This window comes from Plectrocnemia conspersa, unplaced genomic scaffold (genome assembly GCF_051122295.1).
Source record: "Plectrocnemia conspersa isolate PC_06_02 unplaced genomic scaffold, ASM5112229v1 ptg000009l, whole genome shotgun sequence".
In the NCBI taxonomy this organism is placed as follows: Eukaryota; Metazoa; Arthropoda; class Insecta; order Trichoptera; family Polycentropodidae; genus Plectrocnemia; species Plectrocnemia conspersa.
Genome location: NW_028277173.1, coordinates 16,890,269 through 16,907,603, shown reverse-complemented (window position 1 = coordinate 16,907,603; position 17,335 = coordinate 16,890,269). Strand labels below are relative to the sequence as shown.

Sequence of the window (17,335 nt, the reverse complement as noted above, 5' to 3'; positions counted from 1 at the left end):
GTCCTTAAATCATTATTTTTTGTTGATAAAATTGTGTTCTAATACATTGCAATTTATTAATTTTTTGGAGAGTTTCTTTTTAATGATAATGTAGTTTATATTTCGGAGTAATACTTGCTTAAATAATAAACTCCCAAGTTAATTGATATTCTGTATTTTCTAATCATTCTAATTTCACGCAACTCTGATCGTTACAATGTATATGTATTCTTTCATAAAATCGTTTAGTTAATATAGGTTTATTAAGCTATAATCAACGATTATATTATTATAATAATAAAATATAAATACTATAAACGGACAAATTAACAAAGCGTTTATAATAATTATTTGCACACAGCCGCCAGATGAGTCATTACAGAAGAACATTAAAACACTCTTTCATCACAGCCCATCATGGAGTGAAAGTTTAATTTTTGAACTCGACAATAACAATGAGGCTTTCGTCGAGCAAACGCCTTTGTCGTCGAAACAATCGTTGTATAGCTATAACAAAGGGGAAAAATATCAAAATAAATCGTTGCGAAAACATACAGCATAAAACTAATTAAAATTAGCTTCCAATAGAAACCGCTTCGAATGAGACAACGACAAAATAAACTAAAAAAGCTAAAGGGCCCGTCCGGGCGGTTAAGCCGAATTAACTGCAAGATGAAAAGTGGTCCAGAGATGTTTTTTGATCTGGACCGCGCCGAATTCTTTCAACGCCTTTGGTGCAAAAAAATAAGCTTCTTTTAAGATCGTGACGCGAGATGAGGACTGTACATTTTATTTATGAATGACAGTTTTGCATAAGAGATGAATGCTGATAAGATTTAAAGAGATTTACTGTCTGAGACTATTTAAATAATAAGGATGAATATAATATACTTTGAGTAGTGCCTAACGTGAGGAAGGAGGTATAATCTAAAATGCATTGACTATTTTATCTTTGAAAAAATGTAAAGTGAGATCGTTGTAATTAAAATAAAGGATAGATTGAAGAAAAGATACAAGCCTAATAGATTTTTTTTACTTAAATACCAATATTGCCATTTTTGCTTATGCAAACGAACAGTAACGATCTGCAGTATATATTAAAAATGGCTGTGCCAATGATCTGTTTATTCTAGGCAAAAGAAGAAACGGCAGCTGATATTCAACTCGATGCAAAATATTGCATAACAGTCTCGTAAATTTAAGACACGAATAAGTGGCTTCGTAATAAAAAGTAGGACACATTGCTAATTATTTTATATAAAAAGCGTGTTTTGTGTTTCGGAAAGAGAGCAAAATCATCACATTGAAGTCAAAAAATTCGATTCAAATTCATATTATTATGTATGTAATATGTTTTATATTCTTAATATTTCTCTTAGATTATCATTAATGCTTTATCTATGCAAATTGAGAAATTGATCATAGAGTCAAGTTTAAAATTTAATTGTATATAGCCTATTAAAAAAACTTTTTTTTTTTAAATATAATTATATTCTAGGTTAAGTGCACATTTATTTCTTCTTTCAATAAATTATTTTTTAATATCGCACAAATATTCCTAATTAAAAAAAAAACATTATTTTAATTCAATATTAATTTATCTGAATTTAAATACAACCAAAATAGAAAACACACAATTATTTAAAATCTACAAATTAGTTAAAAGTTTTGTATTTAAAGAAACGTAGAACTAAAAAATAATATAAATATTTTCTTTATAGCAAATCTGAAATTTATCTGATTTAAAAAGTAGTGTCTTAAAGATGCTCATTAGTTCTTGATTTTTCCATATAATGTTCAGTAACCATATGTAAATGTAAAATTTCCAAAATTATTTTTTTGTGATAATTTTTACACAAAAAATTAATTTTATACAAAATGGTGCAATAAATATATATATAACATGTCAAAAAAGTTTAATCCCCTTGACACCGAAGGATTAAAAAATATATTTTTTGTAAAATGCTAATTTCTATGCCATAATTTGATAAACATACTATGTTATTAATTTAAACTTTTACACCTTTTACAATTTAGAGGAATGAAAAAATCTAGAACCATTAAAATGTGTTAATGTGGTTAAATAACAATTAAAAAATCATGTAGTTCTTAAGATAAAAGGTGTATAATATATTATTTTTATAGCTTAATTTTGAATAATATGCAATAGTAGAGATAGTATAAGTAGTATAACTTAACACAGAAAAATTTGCTAAAATGGGTCAGAATAATGGTTTGTATATTGAGATTTTATTTTTTTGTAGCAAGCAAGGGTTAGTGTGGTAAGGCAAAATATTTTTATAGTATTTTCTAATATGAAAAAAAACTATTTCATTAAAATGTATATAAAAATATTTCGTAAATAAATTGTGACTAAAAAAATTTATTTTCCGCATTGAATAGTCGAGAGAATATTATTTGATATTGCAACAAATATTGATTAATAATCTGTAACCCACTATCTATCAACATTTACAATATTTTAATTTAAAAATATAGACTATGCTTTAATTTAATTATTTACCATGCTTACACAAGTTCTTTAAAATAAATCATCATCGTTATTTTTTCTAATAGAACTTCTAACACAGCGTTCCAAAGCCGCGAGGCTGCATTCAATCACGCATTACGTTCTTCGGACGTTTCCGATACATTATCCAAATACAAAATAATAACAAATCGTCGGCCGTTTTTGACACAGCTAATAAATTCAACACAAAAATTACAAACCGGGATTATTACACACGCGCGGTAATACCTAATGGTCGATTGCAGCCGAAAGCTCGCCGAGTAAATACGTCCGCAGTAACTAATATTTACCGCGTTGATAAACCTGGGTAATTGCATCGGATTCAGTTAGGGAGTAGGCTTTTAATAATACATTTCGTAACACGAAACTCCGCATTTACAATGTAAATACGTACGTGCGCCAAAGCGGTTATGGAAATTTATATGTATAAGCTTTTCGAACGCTTTAACCAGACGCTGCTGCGGACGCAGATCATAGACTAAAGATGCCCATTAATCGGTTACGAATGGCTAACATTTATTAAATCTAGACGATGTTAATGCCTATAATGGTAGATTACATATTTTATAAGTACGCTGGTTTTGTAATTGATCGGTGATAAATATGATTGAGCGTAACTACTCCATTTCTTTCACATAATTTATTAAAAAATCGGTCTTGGTATGCCTCAACCGCGATTTTATTAAGCTATAAAATGTGTATGTGGCTAAAATTGCATATCAGTAGAGTAATAGATTTAAGACAACAGAAGAAATTTACAAAAAATAATGTTGTAATTACGATTCAAATGCATGCTTTTGGGACAGCTGACGGTTCACTAAAAACAGATAAAAAATAATAAAAACAATTACTCACAAGGATAATTGCACTCAGGGAATATTGCTCACGTGGACAATTGCTCTTGTTTTTTTAATTTGCTGCATGTTCATCAGGAGTATAAATTTCAAACTAAATTAGCGTGTCAAATTCAAACAACGACAATCAGGATCTATGGATTTAAAAAAAAAATTGATTATTTCGCGTAATATATTGTAAAAACCTAGATAAATATTCTTAACTTCTGAGAATTACTAAGCTATGTCTCAAGTAAATGTTTGTTTGCCGCATAGGCGACTGGAATTTTACCACAATAAAATGCCACTAAACGGACTAATTGTTTGCGGGCGTGAATGACGTACGCACGGCGGCTGCTGTCATGTACAGCTGGCATATTTGCGCGCGATCGAAATGTGCTAAATAATCGCAATTTTTAAATTGTCATATTATTAAAATTACGCTACTGATAATTATAAAACTTTGTGTGGGCACTCACCAATATAATATCAGTGAAAACTTTTCGGTCGTAAATATTCAATTTACGCAAAATCTTTATCGGCTTTTGCAAAATGCCATTAGGCATAAAAATTATACTTCAAAATACGAACACCACATCTGTGACTATCCTAGAATTTGTCGCCATCGATTCTAAATAAGAATTCGTTATGGTGTGACATTTATATAAATCGATCTAGGAAAATATATGAGGATATTCGAAATGATTTTTTTTAATAAAATCAAGTACCACTAATTATTTTTTAATTAATTAATTTTATGAAAAAAAATATAATTACGATATCTGTTAGAAGAATATACTATCAAAAATATAATTAATCCCTTTTGGTGCCCTAAAATATTCAAAGATGTCCGTAAGAGTCTCAGTTTGCGAAAAACCATATCATTTTCTCTCTCACTCTCGTCACTTAAAACGCGATAGAGCGAAAGGGGAAGTATCTCACCGCTCTCGCTCGAAAGAGCAGCTCCGACTTCGGTTTCTTTGACTTCGGTCCGTTTGCCGACAATGTTCGGAAGCGCTTGAAGCTCGAAGCCAAGTCGACTGAATTATCCCCACATTATCTTCCGTTTTCGGTAACCTCGGACAACTTCCGAGAGATTTTAGACCGAGCTCGACCGAAGTAACCCCGAAGTAATTCACAATATTTTCCGTCCTTGGCCATCCTTGGCCAACTTCCAGAGAGTGTAGTGCAGGCATTGTACTTAAGCTACAGGCATAAAAGTTATATTTAATGCTTTAATAAAATTGTGCAACTTACGATGATTTTTTTTCTTTTTTTTTGTGGGTTGAATATTTAAAGTTATTTAAAAAAAATATGTGTAATAAAAATATAGAACTAGCTATACAAAAATACAAATTTCTCGTGATTTTTATTGACACAATAAAAAACTGAAATAAAGCTTGTAAGTTATTTTTAGTATAAATACTAAAATATCACAATTGAAGTGGAAATATGTATATCTCGTTATTAATATCCAAAAAATATACGCGGAGAAAATAAATACACATTCACAATAATAAAAAAATGTCAAATTTACGAAAATATCACGCTACAAGGGCAATTGAAAATCGATACTTAAATGACGAGTTATGAGTGAAATACCACCATTTTTCTAGACAATTTAAAGTTATAGTTAAAACATTGCATGCTCCGATATATATATATATATATATATATATATATATATATATATATATATATATATATATATATATATATATATATATATATATATATATATATATATATATATATATATATATATATATATATATATATATATATATATATATATATTAGTTTTATTAAAAAAACAATAACACACTATAATGATTTCATTACGTAATAGAATTAAACCTTTTATTTTAAATTTACAGATTTTCACAAAAATTCTTAAGTTTAATCCGCCCGCGATCAGACAAATTATCTGATATGCATTGCAGCTTTTATTATAATTTAATAGTTAATAGATCATATGCTCAGTATTTTGCTAAAATCACTACAAAGATAGCAATCTAATGCTTTATTATGTTATTTATAAGAATTAAATGATAAAAACTACAAATTATATTATTCCATAAACACAAAAAAGATTGAAAATGAATAAGAATTTTAATCAGAGTAGCTGAAAAACATAATAAAAAAAACACTTTGGCCACTCAGTTCTCTATTTCCAAATCAAGATAAATTTATCAACTCACATTCTGGTACGAATTTCCTCGGCGGCTCTTTTTATAAGGTCCAAATCAACGATTTAAAGTACACTGAACCGAGGTCTTCCTTGCCGCTTTTTTAAACTTTTTTTCCTGTCTCTGCATGTGCGAAAGTTGAACTGCATTTATATTTGCATACGTTGCATAACCACGACTTCCTTCATGTATTATACATACCTCATTTTTTCATTTATGAGAACTATATTTTAATAGTTATTATATGAATTTTCCAGTTTACTTTTCGCAATATATTCATATATGTATGCAAATGTTTAATATGCTGAAACGTATAAGGTAAAGACAAGGAATAGCAGCGATAATTAAGGCCAGTATAAAATTGTCCAAAGGCAATCTTGAGTGGCTAACCAAGTGTGAATGAACGGTTTATTTCTCGTCAGGAATTTCTTTTCTTCGACACTACAAAGTGAGTAAGTAATTCTTGGCGATCGCTGAACCAAAACCGAGCGAGCCTGGTTGGCCTATGAGTCACCAAAACAACTCCTGTCGAATAACATTGCGGTTAATCGGATTAATGGCTGATTCTGAGCGATCCTTAAAACGTCAGTAATTAATTTATTCGGTCAATTTTACGACCCACCCGTGCGACGTTTCGACATACGTATAAGGCATTGACATTTATGCGAAATATACATGTATATCGCATTTGCATTTTATCGGTAGGCGCGTATCGCGTGGCCGGTCATTATCCGGTCTAGTGAACTCGCAGAATTTTGCAGAAAGAACATCAAAGGAAAACGAAGAGGAAACGGACAGTGGAAGGTCATGAGGCAATGTCGGTGTCATGAAGAAGGTCAAAATTACAAACGCGGTTCCGCTAGAGTACAAACATCGGAATCGTTTCAATGAAAGCTTTTATCATATGATTTAACGTCTCTCTTTGATGCGAAAAGTTTAGCAATTTTATAATATACATACATATTTTTGGTGGGAAAAATCTAACAAAACTTACGCCATTTGTTGTATGATGAGCGTGCGTGTGTGTAATATTTTCAAATATGTGAACGTGATTCTAAATTTATCTCATATTTTCTATATAGGTTGAGCATTTATTTTGTATTCATGGCTAGAAATAAAAATAATATTTGTAATAACATATTTTCGATAAAAATATATGAATAAATTTTATGTGACGTTTTCAACAAAAATAGATTAGTCAAAGTGGGATTATTTCACCTGAAGAGGAGATCGCAAGCCAGTCTACATCTTCGGCCGTAATGTTTTCTATTGCATGCGAAAAGGTAATGCCTGTTGAAATTTAATTCCAAAAAATATACTATTCTAAAAATGACAAAAGCAGGTTAACGAGCACCATTGTGTTAGCAAAATTGCCAAAAAATTCTATACAAACACGAAATATAAATCCGAAATATTTCACAATAACTCAGTGGAGCCGCACCTTGTGATTCCGCGTATTCCGCACCCCTGTCCGTTTGACATTTCACGCCAAACCCCAAAAGGAATGGATGGAGGCCCCCGCAGAGAGGTTCGTGCGCATCGACAATTTCGACACAAAACGAACCTAAATTTATATTCGCATATTATATGATGAAGAACAAAAAACAAAATAGGCGAAATCTTGTTGTCAGAAGGATTTTTCCGTGACATTATTCGCGCGATACGTGTGCGGGAATCGATCATGGCGAATTAGAGGTCGTCCCTTCGAAAAGCTCCGGTTGGGTCACGCAAACGACCCCAACAACAGTCACGCTCTGATTTTAACCTGGCGAGAGTTGTCTGAGGTCTAAAAAGACAAAAACATTGAGAAAATAATTGGATTTGCGACAAAGCTAAGAGCAAACGACGAAAAAGTTACTACATCAATTTAATTGACAGGTTTGCAATTCAATAGATTTATACTTGTTGACAATCATAAATACAATTTTTGATATCTAGCAATTAATGAAGCTGGCCCTAGAACCTTTAGCTAAAAAATTATATAAATCACTACCATTAAATCGTTTATATATTTATAAATTAATCATAAACGTAATATTCCGATCTCTAAAAGCTTAATAACAAATTATGCTTATTATAAAAATACTAACACATGTTAAAATTAAATACAATATACTGGTTTCTAACTATGTTTATACTAACTAATGTAATATTTTAATGCATAATTGGGGAGTAAAAATAAATTAAAAAAATGTAATTAAAGATATATAACCATTGATATATGGGCTTCAGCTTCTACAGCAATATGCTTTTTCGTATTTTTCTCTAATGTTATTTTGGTAGTCTTGGATACTTAAAATTGGTGAATTATTGTATTTTTGTTTGTGATGTTAAAAATGTTTATTTAAAAATAATATTGTTAATTATTTGAACGGCTTTATTTTTAATAACTTGTGGTTTAGAATAAGTATTGTTACTGAAGATGAAGCATTCTGGTTTCTCTGTATTTTTTCAGAAAATATGTGACTATAATAATATAGTATATTAATGTAGATGTCTTTATATATATAAATATCTTTACTTTTTATATATATGTATATTTTGAATGTAAATAATGTTATTCATACTAATTAAAATATAAAAGAACATAAGAATAATGAAATATTTATTATTTATTAAAACAAATTATTATGTACATTATTATTTAAATATTTATTTAAAAAACACATATGAATCGACCATATTCGTTTTTTTTTTTGTTGGGTTAAATCTTCGGCCATGGAAAAATTTCTTTCGTTTTGTGTGGATGTTAGTTTAATCGACAACAGGACATCAAGTAAGCAATGTAAGTTGTTTATTCTCTTCCTCTTTGATTAAAATATTTTGAAATATTTATACAGTAATACACAAGGTCTTCTTACACTACACTTTTTAAGACAAAAAAATATTTTGCTTATAGTTGAACTAATTATAAATGTACAATTTTTTCAGAGGACTATATGCTTTTTAATTATTGTCCATCGTAGACTTACGAAAGAATTAATTATATGAAACGCCCCCATATATTTTTTCAAACTGCCGATTACCACGTAGAGCAGTTTCTTATCTGATTATTATTGTAGCTCTTAAATTACGAAACCAAAGATAAGGCTAATTAGAGTACTTAAAAAAATCGTTAGCAATTTTTTGCAATTCAAATACTTCAAAGAACGCATGTATATTTTCAAGCATCTGGCACGGACCCGTCTTATATTATACAACAATATTAGCGTAATAGCACTCATTGGTGCACGGTAAAATTGCCAAAAGCGTTGAGCGGTTACATGTTACGTCAGTATATCTTGACAGTTCTCGCGTGCTGCATGTATTTTACGTTAAAAATATATTTAGTTTCTGATATATATTACATTTTACTTCAATTTGAGTCCAATAATTAAAATGTACGTTTTTATTTAATTTTTCAAGATAACAAAATGAGTTCAATGACTGAAACATTTAAAGATGATAACAATTCGCTTAAAGATTTTGCGAGTAGTGCTGATTGTAATATAGAATATGAATCCAAAGATAGTTTCATTGCTACTGTTCGAAACAAAACCAGAGTTTTTAATCTCATGGAAAGTTCAGAAAGCAAAGAAATTGACACAAATACAATTTCCAGATTCAGCTAAACTCTTTGTTTTTTTAATCAAATAGTTCATTTTATTGTTTGTAAAGAAAAACAAATTAAATAATATATTAAAAAACACAATATGGATCAAAATAAACTTTTATTTTCATAAAATAGAAACTAAGCTAAATATGTAATTAATGAGTGAATATGTGTAAAAATTGCATCTATATTTTAGCGGAGCTTCTTCAACTTTCTGTTCTAATAAATTCTTCAAATGATAATGTGATACACAAAATATTTCTAAACATTAAATACAAAGGATTTGAACAATGACAATGATTTGGTTTAACAGAACATTAGGAATTAGAGGAACACCAAGAATGGGACATTAGTCAACTAAAAAAACTGTTTATTTTTAGCTCAGAAAAAATAATAATGTCATTGCATTGAAAAATAATTGCTTAAACTATCCTTTGTAATTAATGATCTTTCGCACAACTCTAATCGCTATGAAAACATAAGCTTTCACAAAAGGGTGATTTTTGTGGTGGTCCTAATATGATTAGCTTTTATGCCTCATCTTCTATTCGTCCAAGTATTTTTTCAGGACCATTATAAAAGAACACTTGTGACACTCAGCTAATAACTCTACCAACGCAATCATTCATCACCAATTGACTATCAACGATATTTTTTATATTTTTTGTACAAAATTTCGTAAAATTATATATTTTATGCAATAAACTGTTATTAGCTTTTGATGCGTTTAACTGGTTGCAAAATTCACAACACTTGGCCACGAATCGCAAAAGGCTAAATATTAACCTTGTTAAATTTTTCTTAAAAATATGCTTTTTTACCAGTTTAGTTCATTAAGTTCATAGCGAACAATTTTAGAATTTTCTTTTAAAGACAAAACAGCTATTTCACATTATTTTTTCGCTCAGAAGATATTTTAAAATCATTGAGATTCTACAAAATGTCCTTTGAATATTTATTAGCCTCTTTATTGTACTAAATTTTTATTTAATATAACTGTTAACGGAAATACGATTCATGCAATGCATTGTTGTCGTGAAACAGTAGGATGAACAATTTTATATGCTATTTTTAATGCCAGTGATTTATGACACATAAAAAACACTCAATGCAATATTTACATATCATATAATATGCACACTTGTTATTTATTTATAATTTAAGCAGTTAAAAATGCTTAATATTATTATCTTGACGAAATATATCAAAGAAAAGTTTAATTATTTTTTCCTGTAAATGGTATCAGCACAGTTATAGATAAATAATATATAGTTTGAAGTGCTAATGTGATATAGATAAACGTGATAGTTAAATGTTTAATCATTTATCGATATATTATTTCCTTGTTAATTACTATGTGCCGTTACATGTTTACCAAACAAAAAGATAAGTTCACCTAACAAAATAATTTAGAACTAGGTCAGCTTCTCTCTGAATTAGGTTAAAGCTAATTAGGCTTTCGCCGTGCGCCACGGAAACACGTAATTTTTACTGCGATTCAACAGGAAATTAACCGACAAGAATAAAACTGTAAATATTATTTATTATCGCAGTAAACGTCAAGCTTTGTGTATGTATAAACAGATTTTGAATGCACGATGACAAACATTGCTTAAGTTGGATAATGGCGCAAGATCGTTAGCTCTAATCGTGCATATAGCGCGATTATTAATATTTGCTGCTTTTTTTGGCATTTTTTTTTTGTGTGTATAGTATGTTTTTAATATTATAAACATTAATTGGCGGCGTGTCGTGACAATGCAGAAGGTCAGTGCGATTTGATGATGGCCGTAATTTGAAGCAATTATCATTTTCATGGTCAGTGGCGTATGCCGTAATATTTTCTCGCGATACCTTTCTATTTAATTACATCTATCGCCGATTTGGTGCTGCGTATATATTTAAAGTCTTCTGTTGATCAAATAATGACACGCGCCATTTAAATAGTGTACATTACAAAGACTATTAGAAAAATACTCTATCATCACAATTATTTTATTTTGACACGCACGATAGACCAGTGGTATAAGTTAATTTGAATTACCTGAATTCGAATTACAATTGTTTTTGACCATCGTGACGCATTGGGGTAATCTGTTAGATTACGATAGTCTTAATTTAATTTAAATAAATATTTTTTTAATTTATATCATGTCCGTGAGATTGTTATATTATATATAATACATATAGTATTTCTCGATCATCACAGATTAAATTTTTCTAGATTTACCTAACATCACAATTCACTCCAAACACTGTCACCGTCACTTACAAGACCCCTGAGGATCTTTCACGGACATCATCCCTGCGCCAGCTTTTCCACCACTGCTCGGAGAAAACGATACATGCGTCTTACTGGCTGCGAAGTCACATCCCTTAGGGTTACTAAGCCTTAAACATTAAAAATATTTTTTACTTTATTATGAAAACTACATTCATTTCGGGATTAGCTAATATATTATTATCATGCAAGTGAATATTCAAATTTCTAAACATTTAATTTCATTTCACCATTGTTAAATATTTAAAGACAGAGTTACGGTTTATTAAAATTTGACAAGAAACTTTTCCTTTCGCCTTAATTTATACAATAAACTCAAATATATTTAAATATTTAATATTAATATTACTTTAATAAATGTTTCATACAGTTTATTTTTATAATTATTTTTTAATAAAAGGCAAGGTTTTTGAATCATAAAGCAATTTTGTTTATCATCAATATTTCACATTGACACACCTTGCTTCGAATTTACCAAATAGACCATAAAACAACACCATAGTGTTTTCACTCATTTCACGTCGAATCTGACCTTGGAGTGAAATTTTAATAATAAGCCCATATAATTAATATATTCCATAATGACTGCGCCTATCCCTTTTCTGTCGTGACAGGACGTGTTCAGACGCAAAAAGTGGCCGGACCGGAACGAGATTATGATAAAGGCTCACTTACAATATAGATAAGTGAAAAAGCTCTTCAATTACCTGTCACGAGCTTTCGCCCCATTATCTGATATATGCAATGACAATGCGCTACGTTAATAGACAGCTTCTATTAACAACGGGTAGTCAACGACGTAGTTACAATTTTTCTGTTGTTAACAACGGTCACGTTGGTGCTTATAATAACAAGAAAAGTAATAATAGTCGACCTACGCCCTTTTATTAGGACTCAGGTAAAAATATAATAATACGACATGTTTACGGTTTTATTTTCGCGAATTATTCGGTTGTTTTCGCCGGTTTATAATACCGTTATGACATGCCACCTATCCATTTGTCTAATTAAACCTGTCATGCGATTATATTATCGTTGCTAATAACAGACAAAAAAGCACGATTTTATAAATTAATTATTATATTTTTTCACTCGGAGCTTTCGATTTTTTTTCGTTACTATTTGGATTGAACATTAATCTTAATTATATGTTGTAACTCGTTTCGTACTATTGATTTCATGACTTTAAAAATGCTACACTGGTCTCGATGTGTAATTAAAATAAATTAAATACAGGAATCTGCTAGATTTTCTATAATAAATTAAAAATTAATAACCAGAAATATTGTTGAAAAATCCTAATTTATTATTTACTTTAATTTATAGACTGCGCTATTTCCGGCTCGTGCTATAGATAATATTCTTAAAATAGCAACCACGTAGTATACATTACTAAGTACTTAAAATTCTTCTAGTTTTTAGCAGCTCATTCCTAAATAATTCTGCACATAAATGCAACTCTCTTAGAGTCTGTAATTAGCACGATGTCAAACCATAATGGAAGGAAAACGTTTTGACAGCAATTTTTTATATACAAAAAAATTTACATTTCTTTTATTTTATGCCAGTAATCTATTATTAAACATAAAAAACTATAGCTAATTAACATATAATTTATTATATTACGTTAATATAATGCAGTATTTTAATGCAGAATTGGCAGAACGATTAATTACAGCGCAAATCTATATGAGCGTACTCTTAGACATAAAATGCAATATAAACCACATTTGTTATGTAAAAATGCGATTTAAACTATATAAATATTATTACTAGTATCATTTAAAAATAGATTGTTAAATAAAATAATCTGTATTAGATAATTATTATACATAGATGAGAAGCTTTTACTTTTTTAGTGCAAATAGAAAATAAATAATTATATGTTATACTTTGTTTAAAATATCAATTTCATTGCCATTAAAAATAATTATTTATATTTTTCTTTATAACTATCTAACCAGTTTTTTGTGCATACATTTATGTATAAAACTGTTTTTTTTTTTATAAAATAGGTCACATTGTCACACAAATAATAACAACCATTCAGTAAAATAATTAGCTTACTCATACGTATCCGAAACAAAACCGCTTCTTTCTCCATATTACAAAAATAATTATATTGTATTTAACATGTACCAACACGTGACGCTTAAATGAACAGTTATCGAACTAAAACAAGATATATGCGTGTCGTTTTTTTTTTCTAAAAATAATTTCAGTCTACTTTTGGTAATTTTAAACGTGCTTGTCGACAATGGCGTGAGAGTTTACATATACGTGTTTTTTGTTCAAATACATATAATTACCGCTGATAATATAACATTGTGAATATCACGCTTTTATATACTTCCTTCCTTTTATTGGCACTTTATTAATTTTTAATGTAATTTTATTTACATGATATAATTCAGAAACGCGATAAAAAAAATACAAACGTGACAATTGACATGATTCGTGTTGTGTGATCGAATTTGTAACTTTGCAAACAATTATCAGAGTTCATCTTGTCGTTTTTGCAATGCGGAAAATTGGCGTAGCGAAAAACTTTCGTTGACACGGATGTGACATTAACCAGGGGAAAATAATGATACAATTTGCCATTCTTTTACTGCTCAATAGTGAACTGCTATAACAAAATTTAGAAATTAATTTGGAACATTCTATTCAATTTGCTATTAAAAATAATTTTTCAATTTAAAGCAACAATGAAAAGTTTCATTCTAAATTTATTCCAAAGCACAGTGTTAACTTCTAAAAATAAAAATATATACACAACCCACACAACAATAAAAATCGAACCCATGCTTTAAGCGTTCTGAAATATTTACGTAGCAACGCGTGCAAACAACCCGTATAAATAGATCCTTTGTCTAATAATACAACCTTGTTACTTCGATATTAGATTAGTTGGTAATATTTTATAACTTTCACCAAGCGAAAGAAAACTTCTGTTTTTACATTTCAGAAAAATACGCTAACAATAAAAAAAACTCAGGCTTTATTTAGAATTTAATCGCATAATAGAAAAAAAAATATCAAAAATACCAAAATACATAATATATGATTCACTCAAAATGTCAGTTGTACCACATTATTTTTATAACATTGACAATGAGTTAGCACAACACAATACACGCTCTTGGACCACTTTACTTCCGTTTGTGCATAATGGCAATTTCTTGCACTAGACACTGTTCTGAACCGGTCAAGAAAAACCAGAACATGTTAAGAAATGTTTCTTAATTATTTCAGCTTCAAATCCGGTTCATGACAATCCACAAATTTTTAATTACATCGCTGTACATAACTCTAACAGTAAATATAATCATACAAAATCGATAAATAGTATTATAAAATAATATTACGATTATTGAGAGCAAAATTTATTACTATTGAATTATAAACATACTTAAATTCAATTTCAACACAGTCTGCAATTTCACAGTGTAATTAATATTAAACTATTAAACCTGAAACCTAATAATTTGTAATAAAATAAAACTCTCTGGAAGTTGGCCAAAGACTACTATTATTATTTTCAATTTAGATGGTGCAAATTTTTGAACTACCCATAATGTATGGGTGGTATATAAGTCAATAAATCTATCATATCCTTATATTTCTCTTTAGTAATAGGCCTTGTATTTCCAATTAATGCTTGCACTACACTCTCTGGACGTTGCCCAAGGTTGGCCAAGGACGGAGAATATAGTGGGTTACTTCGGTCGAGTTCGGTTCTGCCCGCTCTAAGATCTCTCGGAAGTTGTCCGAGGTAACTGAGAACGGGAGGTAAAGTAGGGGTAATTCAGTCGACTTGGCCAGCTTCGAGCGCTTCAGAACATTTTCGGCAAATGGACCGTAGTCAAAGAAACCTAAGTCGGAGCTGCTCTTTCGAGCGCGAGCGGTGAGATACTTCTCCTTTTGCCCTCTCGCATATTAAGTAACGAGAGTGAGAGAGATAATGATATGGTTTTTCGCAATCTGAGATAGAACGGGTAACTCGGTTCAATTTCAGTATGCGCGTAGGCGTACTATGGTTAACACGCACGTCGAGCGCTGCATCGTGGTCACGTGGTCAGGTTATAATACCACATGCTTATCGGGGACTTAAAAAGACTTTAACTGACATCTTTGAACATTTTAGGGCATCAAAAGAGATTAATTATATTTTTGATAGTATATTCTTCTAACATATATCGTTATTATATTTTTTTTCATATAAAATTAAATAATTAAAAAATGTTTAGTGGTACTTGATTTTATTAAAAAAATCGTTTCGAATATCCTTATGTATTTTCCTAGATCGGTTTGTCACACCATAACGAATTCTTATTTAGAATCGATGGCGACAAATTCTAGGATAGTCACAGATGTGGTGTTCGTATTCTGAAATATAATTTTTATGCCTTATGGCATTTTGCAAAAGCCGATAAAGATTTTGCGTAAATTGAATATTCACGACCGAAAAGTTTTCACTGATATTGTATTGGTGGGTGCCCATACAAACTTTTATAATTATCAGTAGCATAATTTTAATAATATGACAATTTAAAAATTGCGATTATTTGGCACATTTTTCGATCGCGCGTAAATATGCCAGCTGTACATGACAGCAACCGCCGTGCGGATCTCATTCACGGCCGCCGTCCGAACGGCATATGGAATTTGTGGCAGTGTGGCCGCTACTCGTAAGTCGGCGACCTAAGCCGACTTCAGTTTAACTTCGGTTCGGACAACTTCCAGATTGTAGTGTAAGCAATAGGTTACCAAATCAAATATAAGGTCGATAAAAGAGAATGATTCTGTTAAGTAGTAGCTACCATCAATTATTTACAATTTTTATTTGAAAATATAAGTTAATCTTACACTGTTTACAAATATAGAAAATTCAAAGTATAAATATTTATATCTCAGTCACATTATAATTTTTTATAATAGATTTGAACCCGAGATCTACAGTTCATAATCTAAACCTAACCATTAAGCTCATAAGATACGGCAAACTTGAGCTTAAAGTCGGTCATTGTTTTCCAAGCAACCTGATGGTGGTTAAGTTAACCTTTTTACCATAATTAAGAGCACGTTTGAACCAATTTTCAGTAGTACCTCATCAGATCTCATCTTAATTTCGCTTTCGAGATATCCAGCGATTTATCTCGACAACCATCAGTTTCACTTGTGCTGCGCGTTCGGAACAATTAAAATCAATGTCGCGCGCTTGGCACGATTCTGACACACATTTCAAAACAACAAGTGGAACGTATATTAAAAAATCGTGGAATCAATATATAAATATAGGAAGATAAACGTCTATTTATGTGTTATAAAATATTATATTTATATAAAATCCATTAATCAGTCAGGCGGTCGGATCATTAATCCGCATCATGTCTCATTTGTTGTGCAGAACTGCTGACGCATTCCACACCCACTGAATGCAATATCTCAACGTTGGAATGCTCAAAAGTTTTGCATACGTATGAGGTGTAACAATGAAAGTTTCACTTTCAGCCCGAGCCGATTTCTGAAGTAGTAAGGCGTATTTCGTCAACGCGGAGGTGGATTATGTGACGCTATCTTCGTATCAGTTGCAAGAACGATTTAAAATTAATTTTAAGAAGTAAATATGCAACAATATTATATTCAAGAAAAACAGTTCATTGACAACTAACGTGTAATTTGTAATAAAATATCTCAAGACAGGAAATACTTTCGCATTTTACACAAAAATGGGTACTTAATTTGCATAAAGATCTAACATCTTTACAATAGTAAACAAAATAGCTCAAGAATAGCTATATCTTTTAAATCTGCACTGTTTTTTAAACTTAACCATTATTTAAAAACTTGCTAGAAAAGTGTACTTTGATAAACTAAACTAAAAATTTCGTGTATAAAATATAAACCTGAAAGAAGATCTTTCTTCAC

The 17,335-nt window shown here is 30.1% G+C and overlaps 1 protein-coding gene across 1 annotated transcript in view; it reads right to left on the bottom strand.

Annotated features, from left to right (window-relative positions):
• The window catches only part of sano (CABIT domain-containing protein serrano), a 199,921-nt gene that overhangs the window by 113,710 nt on the left and 68,876 nt on the right, over window positions 1-17,335 (bottom strand). The gene's annotated exons all lie outside the window — the stretch shown is intronic.